The sequence below is a fragment of the Opisthocomus hoazin genome, chromosome 7, assembly GCF_030867145.1.
Source record: "Opisthocomus hoazin isolate bOpiHoa1 chromosome 7, bOpiHoa1.hap1, whole genome shotgun sequence".
Taxonomy (NCBI): domain Eukaryota; kingdom Metazoa; phylum Chordata; class Aves; order Opisthocomiformes; family Opisthocomidae; genus Opisthocomus; species Opisthocomus hoazin.
The window spans coordinates 23,616,730-23,632,907 of record NC_134420.1 but is presented as its reverse complement, the minus strand read 5'-3'; the positions used below and the strand labels follow the sequence as shown (position 1 = coordinate 23,632,907).

Here is a 16,178-nt window from a genome sequence, read left to right as displayed (position 1 = left end):
AAACACAACCAGAAAAGTAGTATGTTGGAACTCTTTTATATCTCCTCGTGTGTAAACCTAGCTGTGTTGATATGTAATGCATGCACATATTTTCTTGTGTTCATCTCCCTAAATAACATACAAAGGGTTGCATATGCTAATTTTATTTTAAGTTGTTAATGCTGGGGTGAAATATCATAACAGCATCATGAAGTGGTTGACAGAGAAAAAAGAAATTGATTTCCTACTTAGTATGGCAGAGTCCGCTTTGCAATTTTACGCCCACTAGAGGGACTGTTGCTTGTACAACTCGTTGCAGAAGCACAGTCATGCAGTCCTTTTAGTATCTTTTACGAAGTCTTAAAACTTTGAATGGCTGACTCCGGTTAAATCCTCTAAAGAGCAAGTCTCCAAGCTATTTCTCCAAGTGTAAAAACCTTGAGCACAGTGCTGTTCTTCTGAGTCCAAATACTTTTTACTGAATTTCCTTACTGAATGTTCTTTTTCTTTTTTTTAAAAGTGTTTTCTGTTCTCTTGATTCATCTGTCCAGGCTTTCCCATATGACATTGCTGGGGATTAATTTAGAATTTTTTTGTCAAGGAAAAAATGTTGTGTGTCTTTATTTATGTTTGGAATAAGTTTTGTTTTGCAACCATGGTGCCAGTGAAAATGGTAAATTAATCAGTTCTTGTATTTGCAAACGTCATTGAAATGGGTTTCTCCTTTAACTGGGAGGTAGTTTTGGGTAAGAGGCATATAAACTTATAGTCAGTGTGAGAAAACTTCCAAATGTATCTGTTTTTTCTTGTGTGGCTGGGGGACATTTTTCTTTTTATTTGTCTGAGTTGCGTGTTCCTGACCTGCACTTTTTTCTTCTTAATTACAGAAACATGAAAGGATACAGGAAGTCCTGCATGACCACGGTGAATACCTGTGCTAATTAAGTCACCGTCTGGGTACTGGAGAACAGCAAGGTAAGGAGTCAGGCCATGCCAGCAGCATTTCTTGTAATCTGCTTGACTGTATTTCAACAAAGCTTTCATGCTTTCGGATTTCAAGTTCATAACAAGTCAGGCAAAGACAAATAGCCCGCAGGTTTGAATGCAATAGATACACTTTTAGTTCAAAGCTTTAGCAAGCAAACATCTCTGTCTTCTTTCCTGGGGTGAAAAAAGTACAAGTTCTGTGCTGGTTTCCTTTTTTGAAAGGCAATATCTCGAATTTCAACAATCGATTCATGACTGAAGCTCAGCTTCCTGGGATGACTCTCGGGAGGGGTTGGAGGAGGGGTGGAATGCTTCAAAAACTTAGCTGATGAAAAGGCATGCTGTTTTGTGGATGCCTCCCAGAATAGTTCAAATCTGAATGTGTGTGTATGCGCGCGCTCGTGTATGAAAAGAGAGAGAGAGATCTCCATGACAACTGGCCCGGCCAGTCTGTGTTCTCTGCAATCATTTTAGCTGGAATCAGTGCTGCGAAAGGTCATATGAAGGAGTTGTGGGAAGCACAGCAGGTATTAGACACTAAACGACTGGATTTCTGATTGCCTCAGATAATAAGACAGAGTTTTGTCTGGGAAATACAAATCGAGAATGGAGTGGAAAGGGAAGTGCTCCAAATTTCAGGTAACAAAAATTGCCTTTTTAATGTTCTTTCCTCCCATTTTAAAGTTTCGTGTGTTTTTTTTTTTCTGCGGTGTTTACTCCCAGCCGAGTGTCTGAGCGAGCTTGGATTCCCTAGCTCTGGGGAATGATGTCATGCAGCAACAGTTGGATTCTATTAGCCAGGGAAAGGGGAAACATCCTGCATTAAAAAAAAAAAAAAAAAAAAAAAGATATTTTGGCTCTTCGTTGAATCTTGTGCAAAGGCTGCAAGAAGTGTTTAAAAAAAAAAAAAAGCTTCGCACAAATTAATTCCCAGAATATGTCATTTAGGACCTAGACAGAACCAAACTTTAAAAGCACTGCAAAAATTACTCCTATATGCAAGAAAACAATTATGGAAGTGTTACGGAATCCAGAAGACACTCCTTTCTTCTTGGATGCTCCTATATTCATCTTTAATGAGAAAATTAATTGCACCCTAATTAAGCAGAGGATTTGGAACCTCCATACACTTGGGATCCTTTTAGCAATTGTTGGGAGAATGTGCTGCTAAAGAGTTTCTTCTGGGTTGGGCTCTGTCTCAAACTGCTGCTAATGAGTAGATGATGCTGGCAGCGTTGTTCTTAATAAAGTTTTCAGTCCTGGACTGTGTTTTTCATAGCTTTAAACTAGCCTTTTTGGGAGAGGGTAGCGGGGGAAGAAAGCAGAAAACTAATATTTTCAGCAATTTGAAAGGGTATTTTTTTCCCCCCTTTCATCAGAGACTTTTGCTAAATGCTGTATTCAACACTCAACATTAAGGTAGCATGCATAGCATTGTAGCCAGAAAAGTACCTAATGATTAATGTACAACTGCTGTGTCCTAATGAAAAGACTGATATAATCCTACTTGCTTGAACATCACAAAAATACACTGTACCGATAACCAGGATGAAAAGATTCGGTCACCTCTACACTGTTTAAACTCCACTCGAGCAGATGCTCGTTTCTGCTTTTATGCTGCTTTGCTCCCTTCTGTGCGTTTCGGGCATGATCCAAAGTGTGCTGGAGTCCATGGGAGTTTTCCCGTCAACTTCAAAGGGTTTCAGATCAGCCTCTGCCTGAGAACTCCTCAGCCCCTGTTTGAGCCTTTTGACTGCAGGACCAGGCCACAAGCTCTCTGCTTTCTTGCTTGAACTTTCCAAACAGAAGGTCTTTTGTGTTCCACCAAACAATGCCAGGTGCTGCTGACTGGCTTCAGCGTGGCTGCTAGCACACGCTGGAGATAATGGTGATGCTGATTTCCGCTTTCTCCTAAAATCACCCTAAAGGGGGAAAGTGTGGTGAATGGAAATCGGATCCACTTCCCGTCGTCACAAATGGCTGTTGTTTGTGAGTGTGTGTGACTGTATGTGTGAATTGTTCCTGCATTAAAGGGCAGTATCAGCTGTGCATCAGGGAGGAGTTCAAGGAAGACTTTAGGGGAAGAACACTGTTATCGCTGTGATCTGCCGAGGGAGAAGGAGGCTGTGCTGGAGCATACAGTCTTTCTACAGCATTCATAGGGAACTGACAGCTGTCATCTGCTAACTGAGGGCTGATCAGCACAGTCTAACACTTTGTGTCCCCCTCTTGTCTACCACATTTGATCAGCTTGAGTCTATAAATAAAATACTGCTGTTAGTGAATTTCACTTAATAACCTGGTTAAGTGATTGGAAAAAATAATAGTTTTTCATCTGTTTGATGGTTGGGAGCCGTTTAGTAAGAAATCCTTGTGCCATTTTTGACTAGGAATGAAACATCTCTGGAGCTGGTGTGTTAATTTGAACCATCCCCCTCCTTAAGAAGAGACACTGTGATGATTATGAAAGTTTAAGGCTCATTTGTGGGAAAATGCAATTAGACCCTGAAATTTCTGAGACAGAAAAAACTGCAATTTTCAGAATCAGAACCACTGCTTTTAAGTGCTTACACTTTATAGATGGTTAGGTTGAGAACCCTGAGAGATCTCTGCAAGGTGTTACAAACTGGGCACTCCAAAGGCAACAGTTGCTTTTTTGGCATTTATCCATTGTGTGGTGCAATGATGAGTTCTCTCCCAGTGTTTCTGGCTGAGTGGCATTTCCCATAATGATCTGTTGTAGTATTTACATGTTCCTTTGAAAAGTGATACAAGGCATCATTCCCATTGTCCTTTAAGATAATTTCCATATGTTCTAGCATCCTGAATGGTTCCAAATGAAGTTTGCATATGTTATATACTACGTATACCTTACCAGTAGGAGATTAAAAAAAAATAATCAATGAATCATTACAAATTTATAACTACACTCATAACAAGATACCTTATAACTGACCTACTATGATTGTGCATAAATGTAGCCAACAGTACATAGGCATTGGCACACTATATTTTTTTCATCCATTAAGGGAGTAAGCAACTCAAGAAGGCTGCTGCTATACCCTGTCACATGCGTGGAGTTCTTGCAGCAGCCTGTGCAGGCAGGCGTAGTGGCTCTGTGCTCAACACGGCTCCTGTGGACAGGTAACCTGTGGTCCTTAGCCGAGTGTTTGCAGCCTGCTGTAGCTGTCGCTTTGTAAGCGCGTTCATTTCTTTGTCTTGAAGCAAGTTGCTTTATGTTGTTGTCCTGCCATAAATCTCCTTGCTGGTCCATATGCCCACCACGTTTCTGACAGTTGCTTTATGCATACATTCTGTCTGTGGATAGTCAGCGGCTCTGAGTGTTCCAGAGAGCTTAATGTGTTTTATTGATAGGACTAATTGTGTCCTGTTTCCCTGTCTCGTTGCACTCAGAAGGAAAGTGAAAGGACGTGCTAGAAATCTTTTTTCATTTTCTCTCCTTGATTATCTAATGAGTAATTTTTATTTTCTGAGTTGTTTTAATTGCTTGTTTAGTCTTGCAGAGGATCATCTTTTGTGTAACTGCTCGTACTCCCTCTATCCATAGGTTGACAGTGTATGTTTCTCTGTTGCCTGTTGCAGTGACTTCCAGGTTAATTGCTATGTTGATGTATTTGTCTTTATTACTTGGAAAATACACTGCTTTGTTTGAGAATGAGATGAGGCTATCTAGAAGCCTAGGATCGACTTTGTATCATTCAATACTTGTTTTTGCTCTTGCTCTCTTCTTTAAACAACTCAAGTCGCTTTGATTTTTCTTCTTAGGGAAAGTCTGTGAGACACTGGAAAAATGCTCTAGTTGCCTCCATTTCTGCTGGTTTTTTTTGAAGCTCGAGTGATCTTCAGAGCACCTGGTGTTACAGTTGTGGACAGATACACCATTACATTGTTGAACATGAGACCAGTATTCTCTGTCTATAACCTTATGCTCACAATAGATGGAATTCATTGACTGAAAACAACAGTGCTGTGTAATTAGAAAAGCTGCTTATGAGGTTGCTCAAACCTTTCCTTATCTTCTTTAAGTTAATTTCAGTTCCAGCAGTATGAAAAACTAGTTCTCACAATTGTTTCCTCGTGTGCTGTTTCCTGGTCATGGTGACTCTGAGTGACTTTCTAAGATGTAAAATGTGACGTGCAAAAGGATTTGTTCTGAGCAGCTCAGAGTGAATCTGAGTGTGGCTACCATGTAATTACAGCAAGAACCTTGAAATGATTGCACTTCCATTCTGCTCTGCAGTGCAGGCTCTCATTAGTGCTAATCAGCGATCTCTGTTCTGCTTTTGCGTCTTTGACCCAGTTACTTTGCTGAACTTAACACAGTTGCTAGTGTGACACAAAGCAGACTCTTGGCACAGCCCTGATCACAGAGCAGGGAGAGATCTGGCAACTTTCACACAAATCCATTATAATTAAGGCTTCCGGTCTGGGATTTAAACTTCTTCTTTCTCTTAAAAGCCTGGGAGGCTTTTAAAAATATTTTTCAGGCTGAAAATTAACCTACTGCTGGTAGAGGCAAACTCCCCTAATGGTACTAGCTGCAGGCAGACCTGGAAAAGGCAGGTGCTGCCCTTGTTCCTTCACCAGGCTGTGCAAACGCACTTCCACCCTGAGTGCTTTCTGAACAGAGCCTTCCAGTTGTTCCTATGTTTCACGTGACAACAACAGAGTCCCCTAAGCAGTTAGATGAGTGTTGCACTGTTGGCTTTCCTCCAGTGCCAGCTCTTATTCTGAGTTCAAGGCTCATGTAGCATGAATCCTCTCTGCCCGCTTGGAGCCAAACTGCTGTATGCAAGGGGCTGTTCAAGGGAGTCCCGTCTCCCCGTCCATTCAGAGGCACGGCCCCCCCCTTGAACCTTTTTTCCCCATCCTGTTGTGGTTTGATGACAAGAAGATGAATCAGAGTCTAAAACTTGTGCCAATGGCAAGAGCACAATTTGGCACCCCTTGTGCAGCTGGCATCCAAAGGATACAAGCCATCAAATTATCCCGTGCTTCTGGTCCAGCTGAGCTTGTTGGTTTATGACCAAAACATCCCTACCCTCTTTAAAGCATGCTTGAAAGTTGAAAGGCTTCACTAAGCATTTACCAGATTATGGTCATGCTGAGGGTAGTTGGACAATTTTGACAGCACAAAACCTGCTCCCTGCAAAGTTATTTCATGCCTTCTTGGTGGAGAGCGAAAAGCACTTTGAGAGCTGCAGCAGTATGGAAACATTTGCAGCTGCACAATTCACATTCCCGTGTTTCAGTCTCTCACAGGCCCATGCAGACCTTCTATTATTAGTTTTAAAAGGAGAATAGCTGACAGCTGATTAATTTAAATGGTGTATTCCACAGAGAGCTGTTTTATGATGAGTGGTCAAGAGTGGCAAGCCAAGTATTGACTAAAGTTACAGAGAAAGATCTCTGATGTAGAGCACAATCCTGTTTATCCAAAAGATTGTAGGGGACAAACCATCTTCATACCACTCTGCTGTCCACACGTTCAGACTTGTGCTGGAAGAAGTGGGAAGCTGAGCAGCTCAGCCTGTTACGTTCATCCCCTAGCAGTTCCTGGGAGAGCTCCCCGGGGGTTTCCTGGTACGTGGTTGTTGGGAAGAGAACGTATTGCAACTCAGTCTTCAGAAACCTGCCTGAAAACTAATTTCAAGTGACTCATTCTGGTGTTGTTTTTCGGAGAAATGTCAAATTGATTTCAAAGGGATAAGTGGAAAAAAACCAAAAAAACCCCTCACACTTTTGGACACTGGATATGCTTTGTGTAATCAGCTGATGCTCTGGATTAGAGCTGCTCTACTGTGCATCACACTGGGTTTCACCATTGCACTGACCCCGCTACACTCGTGCTTGGGGCAGCAGATTGGCTTTTGGGAATATATGAAGACTTAAGGGCAAACATCGGTTTTTCAGTGCTCTTTTATTAGCAGCAGCAAGTGACAGTAGGTTGCAAGTGACATGGGATCACCCAGGGACATGCACAGGAGGCTGGCTGGCCACCCCTTTCGTCTGCTGTGGAAAGCAATGCCCTTATGTGCCACCTGTAAAGCAAGACTCTGCTCCTGGCCTGGGCAGCTGAAGCACAGCCTCTTCCCTGATCAGAGGCTTTAGCGGAGAAGATGAGCCAGTCCCGTCCCTGGAGCTGCATAAGATGATCCATTTAGGTCTACCCTCTCCTACAGCAATGAGCCTCTGCCATGCCGCTCTAATGTCATGGGACTGTTCCCTCTGCCCCCACTTGGGATGCTGTCATGAAAGCCGAGAGCAAAGAGTGGCACGAGGTGAGAAGGCTAAACTGCCCCACAGCCACTATGGGCTGGGAAGAGAGTGCATGTTTTTCAGCGCAGGGGGCTTGTGTCCTTAACAGTGATCGGGTGATCAGCTGGGCAGAAACACTGTTCCCCTGAGCCAGGCCAGAGCTGCTGTCAAAGCATGGAGGAGGTGGTCCCAAAATACATGCAGAGCTGAGGTCCTTATAGACCCTGCCTGTCAACATGTGTTGCTTCTGCCCTCCTCCTCCTCACTTTAGGGACCATGGAGACTAGGGGAAAGGGTCCCATGACAATGGGGCTTTTTCACTTTCTATCCAGCAGTTAAACCCAGGTAACGAGATTTGTTTCATGTAAAGGTTGGGTGCACACAGAGGATGGACCTTATTGCATTTAGAAATGCTTACTTCTTGTCCAAGTATTTGGAGCTCTCTGTGTGTGGTGTGGGGGCTGCTACACAAGCTGGTTGTACAGAGGATCCTATGAGCAGGTTATAATCTCTTCTGCAACAGACTCAGTAGATAGTATAATATACTGTCAAGTTTGGCATTTGCATTAAGATATACTTTCCTCCCCTGTGGAGACATTATCAAGTTTTCTGCTGAGACACATCGAGAGCTAAGGTCCCTGCTGGGTTTTATTTACTGTTGGCTGATGTGCATGGATGGTAGCAAACAAATATAAACATGAGTCAGTGCTGTGTACTACAATAGCATAGAATTCTTCCTGGGGATTTATGATCGTCTGGAAGAACAGGGTGTCTCAGGGGCAGCCCAAGGTTGTCAGCTGCAGCACCTCCTCAGCGGATCCCAGAGCAGTTCCTGTGCCCATGGCACTGGTGGCTCTGATATTGTGTGTGTACCTACCTTTTCTAAAAGTATGGCCAGATCCTCAGGTAGAGGAACACGAAGCCAGTGGACTTAAGCTGAAGGTTCCCATAATTTTTCTGGAAAATCTATGCAGTTCGTGTTCTGGATATGGCAGACTGGTTGTAAAGTGGCCATTTATCTGCAGATTTCAGGTGTCAGTCAATGGCTGGTCTAGCCAGGCTGTGTAATGTCCTGAAATCCTGAACAAGTGGCCACATTCCTCTCTCTCCACCTGAAAAAAATTTCCATGTGGAAAACCAGGCTGCATTAGGTGAAGCTCTTTTGTGCATCAGTCGCTTGCTGAGTTGTATGAGGTACATAATGTCACTTTTGGCGATTGTGCTGCTGGTGCAGTATATGACCTTGCCCACAGTAGCAGTGCACGTGGGCTTATGGTCTTCTGAGATCTGGCATCACTTGTGCTCCTCGGGGACACAGTGACAGGACAGACTCCAAAGTGAACCATGACTGGTTTTCAGAAGGATGAGTTCTTGCTGCTTGTATTGGTGCCAAATGATACACTGGCTTATGGAAGTGTTAAAATATTTACTATTAAAAAATGATTTGTCCTGAGAAAAGGAGAAATTGTTGCTTGCAGTGAGGAAACAGTCAACTATTCCTGAGTCTGGGACATGCTAGGAATAGGTTGGAGGAACAGTGAGGAAAAGAGCCAGCTGGTTATCTGTGAAAGAGTAAAGAAAACCTTGTTAAAAGGTAATTATTCTTCTGGATGAGTGGTTGACTTCCCACAATTTCGGTAGAAGAACGGCAAAGTCAAAACCCAGATCTCTGAGGCAGCATAACACTTATTTCAACATTTCCTTACAATCTGATTTAAAAGCAGACCGACCAACCCATCACTGTAGATTGGGAATCCTGTAAAATATTTTTTTGGTACATGGACATATGGTGTTTCCAAAACAAAACAGTCCAGGACCCCTGAGACAGGAGGGCGGTGTTGAGAGACTGCTATGCTGTTTCACTGCTGCCCGCTGCTGAACAGGAGCAGCAAATCTGTTGACTTGGACAGATTGCCCTTGTGACAGTGGCTCAGTAGTGGTTGTCACATCAGTTATGTTTCCATGACAGCCTCAGGTCTGACAAATGTGACAAAGCTGTGTTTTATCAGCAAATCCCCTAGCAAATCCCCTGCGGGCCCTAGTCAGGAAAGCATATGGATAAGAAGAGAAAATTATTCTTCCTGCTCTCTGTTACTGACCAATTCTGCTCTTTGTAGGTGAACTTGCAGTACCTCCTGTATGGGGCTGAACCAGTGATGGATTAATACGTTTTTCCATTTGTTAAGAAGTTTTATTTGTTGCTTCAGTGACCAAGGAAACTCTAAAGGTCAGACTGAAGTCTTGGGGCACGGAGCAGAAGCACCGGTGTTTTGACTATTACAGGGCAGGCTTGGGCACCCTTGAGTCAAACTGACGTTTTTGCAGAAGGGTTATGGAGATTCAGATAGGCCAGGGCTGAACCTGTGGGTTAAGCAGTCAGACTTATTTTGTTGCAGTTATTAAAAAAAAAAAAAAAAGGCAGGAGCATTTTATTTTTCTATTTATATTCAATTAATATCTCCCTTTGAAATTCCTCATTGAACACTACAAGATGAAGCAACATGTAACTGTTTGTTATCTGTAGGTTATCTATCAATATGTTATATACCAAATCACACTCATGCATAAAATGAGGAAAAAACCGATAAAATTATAGACGTGCAGAGATCTCTTTCTATCATGTATGTATAAGTCTCAGTCTAGTAGGATCTGTAATATAAGTATTTGCCCCTCTTATGCGGGGAAGGTAAAAAAAGGGAAATACTAGTTGAGTAAATTAGATACTGTGATATAAATAAGAAAGTGAGGAGGGCTCCAGAGCTTTGTGAAGTGTGACATTGCCCTTTCCTCAACAGAGTCAGATCTGCTTAGAAGCATTCAGTCCATCTCTGCAGGGAATGGCAAACAGGATGCAGCTTTGCTAATATTGGCAGGTAATGGAGTTTTTTTTCAACTGAAGTGATAGACCCTGGTGCTCTGTATCAGAAGTTCTTGAGGTTGAATCCTGGTGCTACACACCGCTCTTATGCAGTTTAGTGGATAGCTCTGTGCATGCGTGTATAACGTATGTATGAATTACCGCTTACCTGAGCTACCTGTGTTAGCACACTCCAAGTAGTAAAACTCCTGCCAGGGACATTTTGTCTCCAAACCAGGTAGAAGCTTTTGTTTTGGAGATCCTAACTTTGCCCAAGAGAGGTTTCCAAGAGGGTAAAGGCAAACCTATTTAGTTCAAGACTGTGGTGTGGGACTGACCATCTCGTTTGACTGCAGCAAGCCTGTGCACAGGCAGTGCTGAGTAACTCCCTGGCTTGAGATTTCCAGTATTATCTCAGAGATAGGAAATGGTGATGCTCCAGCTGCTCACTAGTGCGCTGTTGTTTGAGTGCCACACTCCAAACTCAAAGGTGATGACTTTGACTGAAACGCACATAAGAGATTATATTTATTTTAAAACAATGAGTAATGAAACTAATTATTGTTTATGTGGTTACTGCTATAAATTAAGTCAATGCTTTTTCAGGCATTGATGGAAATTCTAGACAAAGCTGCCAAGTGAAATGTGTGAATCCTGTTTTTGTAGCTTGTGTCTGCTAGTGGCAGAGAGGGAAGCTGAATAAAAAGAAATCAGGATATACCTCACAAAACAAAATTTATCTTGTAATAATTACAAAAGTCTACTGTCCTGATCTCCATGGGAGCAATGTCAGAGAGAGGGAACAGATCATTTTTATGGTTGATCAAGCATAGTCAGTAGGAGAATGAAAGACAAGGGATGGAAATGTGTTTATTCTCAAAGAATGTCATGTACCTTAGCATAGCTGGGTATTTTGTGAGGGAATATGTTTTGTTTTATGTTTTCAAGTGAAAGAAAATGTCTATTTTGAGAAAGAGGGAAAAGGCTTATAAAGAAGGGGAAGGCGATGTTTAATGAATGAAGTATTTCTCTGCAAGGTTTGAGATTGTATTGGGCCTGTGGCATTGAAAGTAGAAATGGTATCATTTGAGGACAGCTGAACAAAAAGGAATAGACAACAATTTTGTATTGTTTGAACTTTGCAGGTAGCCTGACTGATATCAGCATGACCGTTTCCAGAACTTCAATTGGACTTCAGGGGGAAGCCAGTCTTCAGAGCAGGGACAGACCCAGCCATAGTGAGCCTTGCAAGAGGAACCTTTGCTGTGAGCTGTAGGGTAGCAGTATGCAGCATTACCGATTGTATTGTGTATTCTTTTTCAAAACTACAGCAAAATGAAGTGTTAGTTGACTCATGAAGTTTACTGTGAAGTTTTCTTCCTCTCCTAGCAACAATCTGTCCCAGCAAGTTACTTCTTCGATTGCACCTTTCTGAGGTGCAGTGATGGTGTAAGAAACTGTGAGAAAGCATCATAGCAAACTCAGGTTGCCATAATGTTTGAAGAGAAACTACTTAAGTGAGACTAACATTTTGGTTTTTTTCATATAGTGTTCAGTATGCTAAGTCCTGATCTGTGGCTAAGTTTCTGAAGTAGTGGGTGTAATAACTAGGTTAGTAAAAATCAGGCCTGATAAACACCACCGTTGAAGTGAGTACAATACTTCATATTTCTAGCTGTAGTTATCCAAAAGATACACACATTTTGATTTTGAAGACCCATTAATTATCTTTTGGTTAAAAGAATGGGAGAATGAGTCAATACATGTCCATCTGCTCATTACTTTCTCCCAAACCTGTCAGAAATCTGTGGCTAAAAATGCAGTGCTCACAAAATCTCTCCATCCTATATCTCAATGGGAAGTCTGCATTTCTGTTGTGCTTCTGTAGCCAGCATGTTCCTGCAGGCAGTGCAGGTGGGGAGGTGGAAAACCAGCTGCTTAGAACTGTGAAAAAGTGCTTTGCCTCTCAGCTGTCTGCACCCTAGTTTGGAATGTTTATTCTGCCTTCAAAATCTTCCCCCAGAAAAATTAGTTTGAAGCCCAGGCCGTATTCCCATATAAGTGACTAAGTCATCTTCCTTGGGAACTGAGGGATCACTGTCGCCTGGAGTTATGGTCTCAATGACTATGATGAACAGATAGTTAGGAGTTTGTTGTAAACTTATATTATACCATTCATTATTGTTTCTTTTGAGTGTAGTCACACAGGGAGAAAACAGACATCATTATTCAGAGACAGGTTTTCTTTGTAGTAGCAGCCAAAACAAAAAATGGTGGGACTCAAAAGGAATAAAACAGAGAATTGATATTCAGACTGTTGCAATGCTAGGTCTCTTAGGCCCTGTAGTAACATATTCTGCAGTAGCCAGAGAACAGCCTACATGTGATAACCCAGTTTGGAGGCAAAATCATTTTTCAAATTCACAAGTACCCTCGAAAGACACACAAGATGAGTTTTCTGATACATTTAAGCACTCAACTGCACAAGGAAATTTTAAAATTGTAAGAAGCAGTTTGAAGTTCCATTGAAATTAATTTTAATTTGGTTTATTAATGGATGTGGCAATTCCACTAAACAGACAGATACCTGGAAAACTCCTCTAACTGTGCTTTTGGGGTCTGAGGACAATGTTCTCCAAAGCCCTGAGGTCCCACGGACTTCCAGAAATGTTGGAGTGCTCTGAAAGCAGAACTCAAATCCTTTGAGCACCTTTTCAAGGTGTTCCTGTATGCGTGTTCTGTTCCTCTGTGGGCTAAACCACTGTATCTTCAAACTGTTTCTAAAGTCACTGGCCAAACAGAAATTGTATTCACTTTTTTCAGATAGAAAAGTTTATTTTCAGGTTGGCAACTATGTAGCCGTTTCACTACAGTGATTAATGTAAACAGTTTGCATTTTAGATGGGAACAGAAATTGGAAACCAAGTTGTCCTGAGCTGTGCAGAAGCTGGCTCAGCAAAGGCAAAGTGGATCCTTTTGGGAGTTGTGGGGCTTCGAGCAGCATTCCTTCACAGTTGTGATACTGAAGAGCAGTGAGAAGAAGACAGTAAGAGATGGGAAAGAAAAGTGAAGAAAGCAAAAGGATAAGGAAGGGAATGTCTTCACCATACAAATTAAGAAGGATGTTCAGTAGAACAACAGCTGAAAGAGATTTTCTTTCCCCACCATCAAAACCTTCCAATTAATACACTTTTTGAAGCAGTTCATGTTTTACAGTTACATTTGAGGGAGTTAAATCGTCCCTAGATTAGGGGCAATAGATCTCTGGTGTACGCAAAGCAGCAGATCAGGTCTCAGAATGAGTAGGTGACTACACAGATTTTTCCTCTTCCTCTATCCTTAGATAAAAAAGGAGTATATCCAAAGAGGCAGTGCAGGATATTGTATTCAGTTCTCTTCTCAATGTGAAAGCTGTTAATGGTTTGGAAAGAAATTGCCTGCACTTCCAATTATGGGAAAGATGTGAGGGCAAATGCCCTGAAGGGCAAGAGCTATGTAAGGCTGTGAAGAAATAATGAAAGAAAAGGCTTTGAAAATAATTGAATAATTAGATCTCATTCAAGTGATGATTCATAGAACTTGGTCTTGGCTGTCTTTGGACAGAAACTTTGGAAGAAGCGGTAGCCAAGAGGTGAAGGAAAATGCACCACAGTTCTGTTGGCATATTGCCTTCCAAAGTAGATGGTGAAGCTTCTTCTAATGGAGCTATAGCTGCTGTGCTAAAAATATTTCTTACTTTAGTCACAAACGAAGACGCTCAGAGCGGAGTTTAAAAAAGATATACTACAGCAACTGCAGTCAAAGCAGGGTTCATTTTAAATTGTCATCCATCCTGTAAAACAATTGCCAAATGTCAGTCAAAGAGACTTTAAAGACTTGAAGGGATCTAGACTCATTCACTGTACATGTTATTAGGTGACCAGGTAGATAAAATGTTAAGAATGCTATGCAAAGAAGACATGGTGGTGGTTTCACACTGGGCCGAACACATGCTTTTAGCTTATCAAATGGAAAGCGTTTTACTGTCCTGTGAAAGTCTGGTTAATATTTAACCAATTAATCTATTTTACTGTAGACAAATTCTGTACCTGATGGCTGTCATCATTTCCTTTTGACTTCATTTAAAGTTTTATGTTAACTTAAGTCTAGTTTCTATTTCTCCCTGCATTACGGAAATATGATTGGTGGTGTGGTATGAATATATTCTGGTCAAGTTAGAGATTTCTAGTCCAATGAATTTTGTGAATTAGATGGGAAAAATAAATATTTAGAAATAACATTTTAAATCATAGATTGGATTGCGAAATTTCATCGTTGGGCTGAAGGACCATGTTACCAGTTCTCAAGGGTTTGTGCTTTTTTTTCATTTCTTTTTCTTCCTTTTCCATTCCCAAAGGTGGAAATTGTGCTAGCCCAAGAGCTGATGGGGGTTTTGTTGTAATTATTTAAATTGCTTTTAGTTTATGGTGTTCTGGCATCAGATGCTTCTCTCATCTTGATGAAAATTTTGTCAGCTCTGTTGCAATTTTTGGTGTGGTCTTTTTATGAGAGAGTTATTTTAAGACACTGTGGAAAACTGGAGACAAATGCTACAGAAAGCAGTGAGCCTATAGATTGAAACTGGTTGTACTGACCAGTGTTGTTGGATCCTGATTTCCCTTCAACGTGAACATCAGTGGGTAGTGACTCCCTAGAGAGCCTAGCGAGGCTCCCGAGACAGCTCTGAAAATTTGACTAGTGTAAATAACACTGTACCTTTGTGGTATATCTCAGCTGCAGAATATACATTGAATGGGAAGCACTGGTTATTTATTTTCGCGTTTGAAGTTGTGAGGGAGTTGGGGTTTTGGAGTTGTCAGGGAGCATTACCGTGATACTACACAGGAGTAATAGAGCTAGCTTGCTGTATAGACGTTCTAGTGGTGAGTTAGAGGCAGAGCTGAAGTACATTTGAGATCCTGCTTATGCTGTTACTAACAAAAGGACCTTTTCTGATGCCTTTTCAGCTTAAGCAGGTGGAGCTGTGTGTACGCAGTAGGTTTCCTTTTTTTTTAGTCATGTGGTACATACCTGGACTGACTCTTTTTTGTCTCCAGGCAGCTGGATTCTGCTGCATTTTCCCTGTATGGATGATCCTGGTTGAGAAGTCTGCTAACCTCCATTGGACTTGACAGGGAAAAATATTAGGGATATGATTTTGAAACTGAAGAGTGCAGCACTATAATAAATTGTGGCTCTTTTGAACATGAGGATAAAATTCATTCCAGACCGTGCATTCAAATGGGACAGTTTATGAATGGAAGCACAGCCCCTGGATTCTGTTTCAGCATTACTCTCTGGTTTGGAATTGTGCTATTTCCAACATAGACAAGGGTACGTATTTTACAAGCTTTCTTTCTTCCACTGTTCAGATTGTTCTAATACAAAATCTCTTGTGCTGGAGATGGCTATGGAGTATATGCTACAGGAATAACATTTTATTTTCAAAAAGAAACAAGTTAGTAACTGTTGCCTGCAGTTTACACATTGAAAATAGCTTTGTATTTTGCTGAAGGAGAACTGGCTAATGCTCGGAGGTATCACAACTGTATTTCTGCTTTACCTCCATGTCTCACTCTCCATGTCTTGTTTTATGGTCATCACCTGTGCCTCAGCTCTGTCACCTGTCAGAGAGTGACAACTCTGCTAGACGGCATCACAGCCATGTGCATTGCTTACTGTCATCTGATACAATTGAAGGTTTAGGTGAAAGCCCCTAGCTCTAGTAAATGTGAATTAGTGTTGGTTATATTCAGATGGACAAGCTGGAAGACAATATTGTTGTAGTTATCTAAGAAACAAATTAAAAGTAAACATGCTTAAGCAGCATGTATTAGGAAATTAGGAGTCTTGGACTGAAGTCTATAAACTTTCTGGCCCCTGATGCAGAGAAACAGCAGCTCAGAAATAGATGCTTAACGATGAAGTAGGAGCCAAAACCTCCTGTCAGTTAACATACTGTGGTTTCACCCACTGCTTAAAACCATTTAGTTTTAAACCTCTCAGATGGATTATGTTATAATGTTGACAGAAACAA

General features: G+C 41.5%; 1 protein-coding gene across 3 annotated transcripts in view; it reads left to right on the top strand.

The window, feature by feature from the left end:
- The window catches only part of DENND2B (DENN domain containing 2B), a 182,251-nt gene that overhangs the window by 39,907 nt on the left and 126,166 nt on the right, over nt 1–16,178 (top strand). For 2 of the 3 annotated variants that reach the window (XM_075427409.1, XM_075427408.1), the window contains exon 2: nt 867–954. The gene's annotated coding sequence lies outside the window, so the exon portion shown is untranslated. Of the gene's footprint in view, nt 1–866; nt 955–1,477; nt 1,606–16,178 lie in introns of those variants that run through there. The other variant, XM_075427410.1, reaches the window with a different exon arrangement.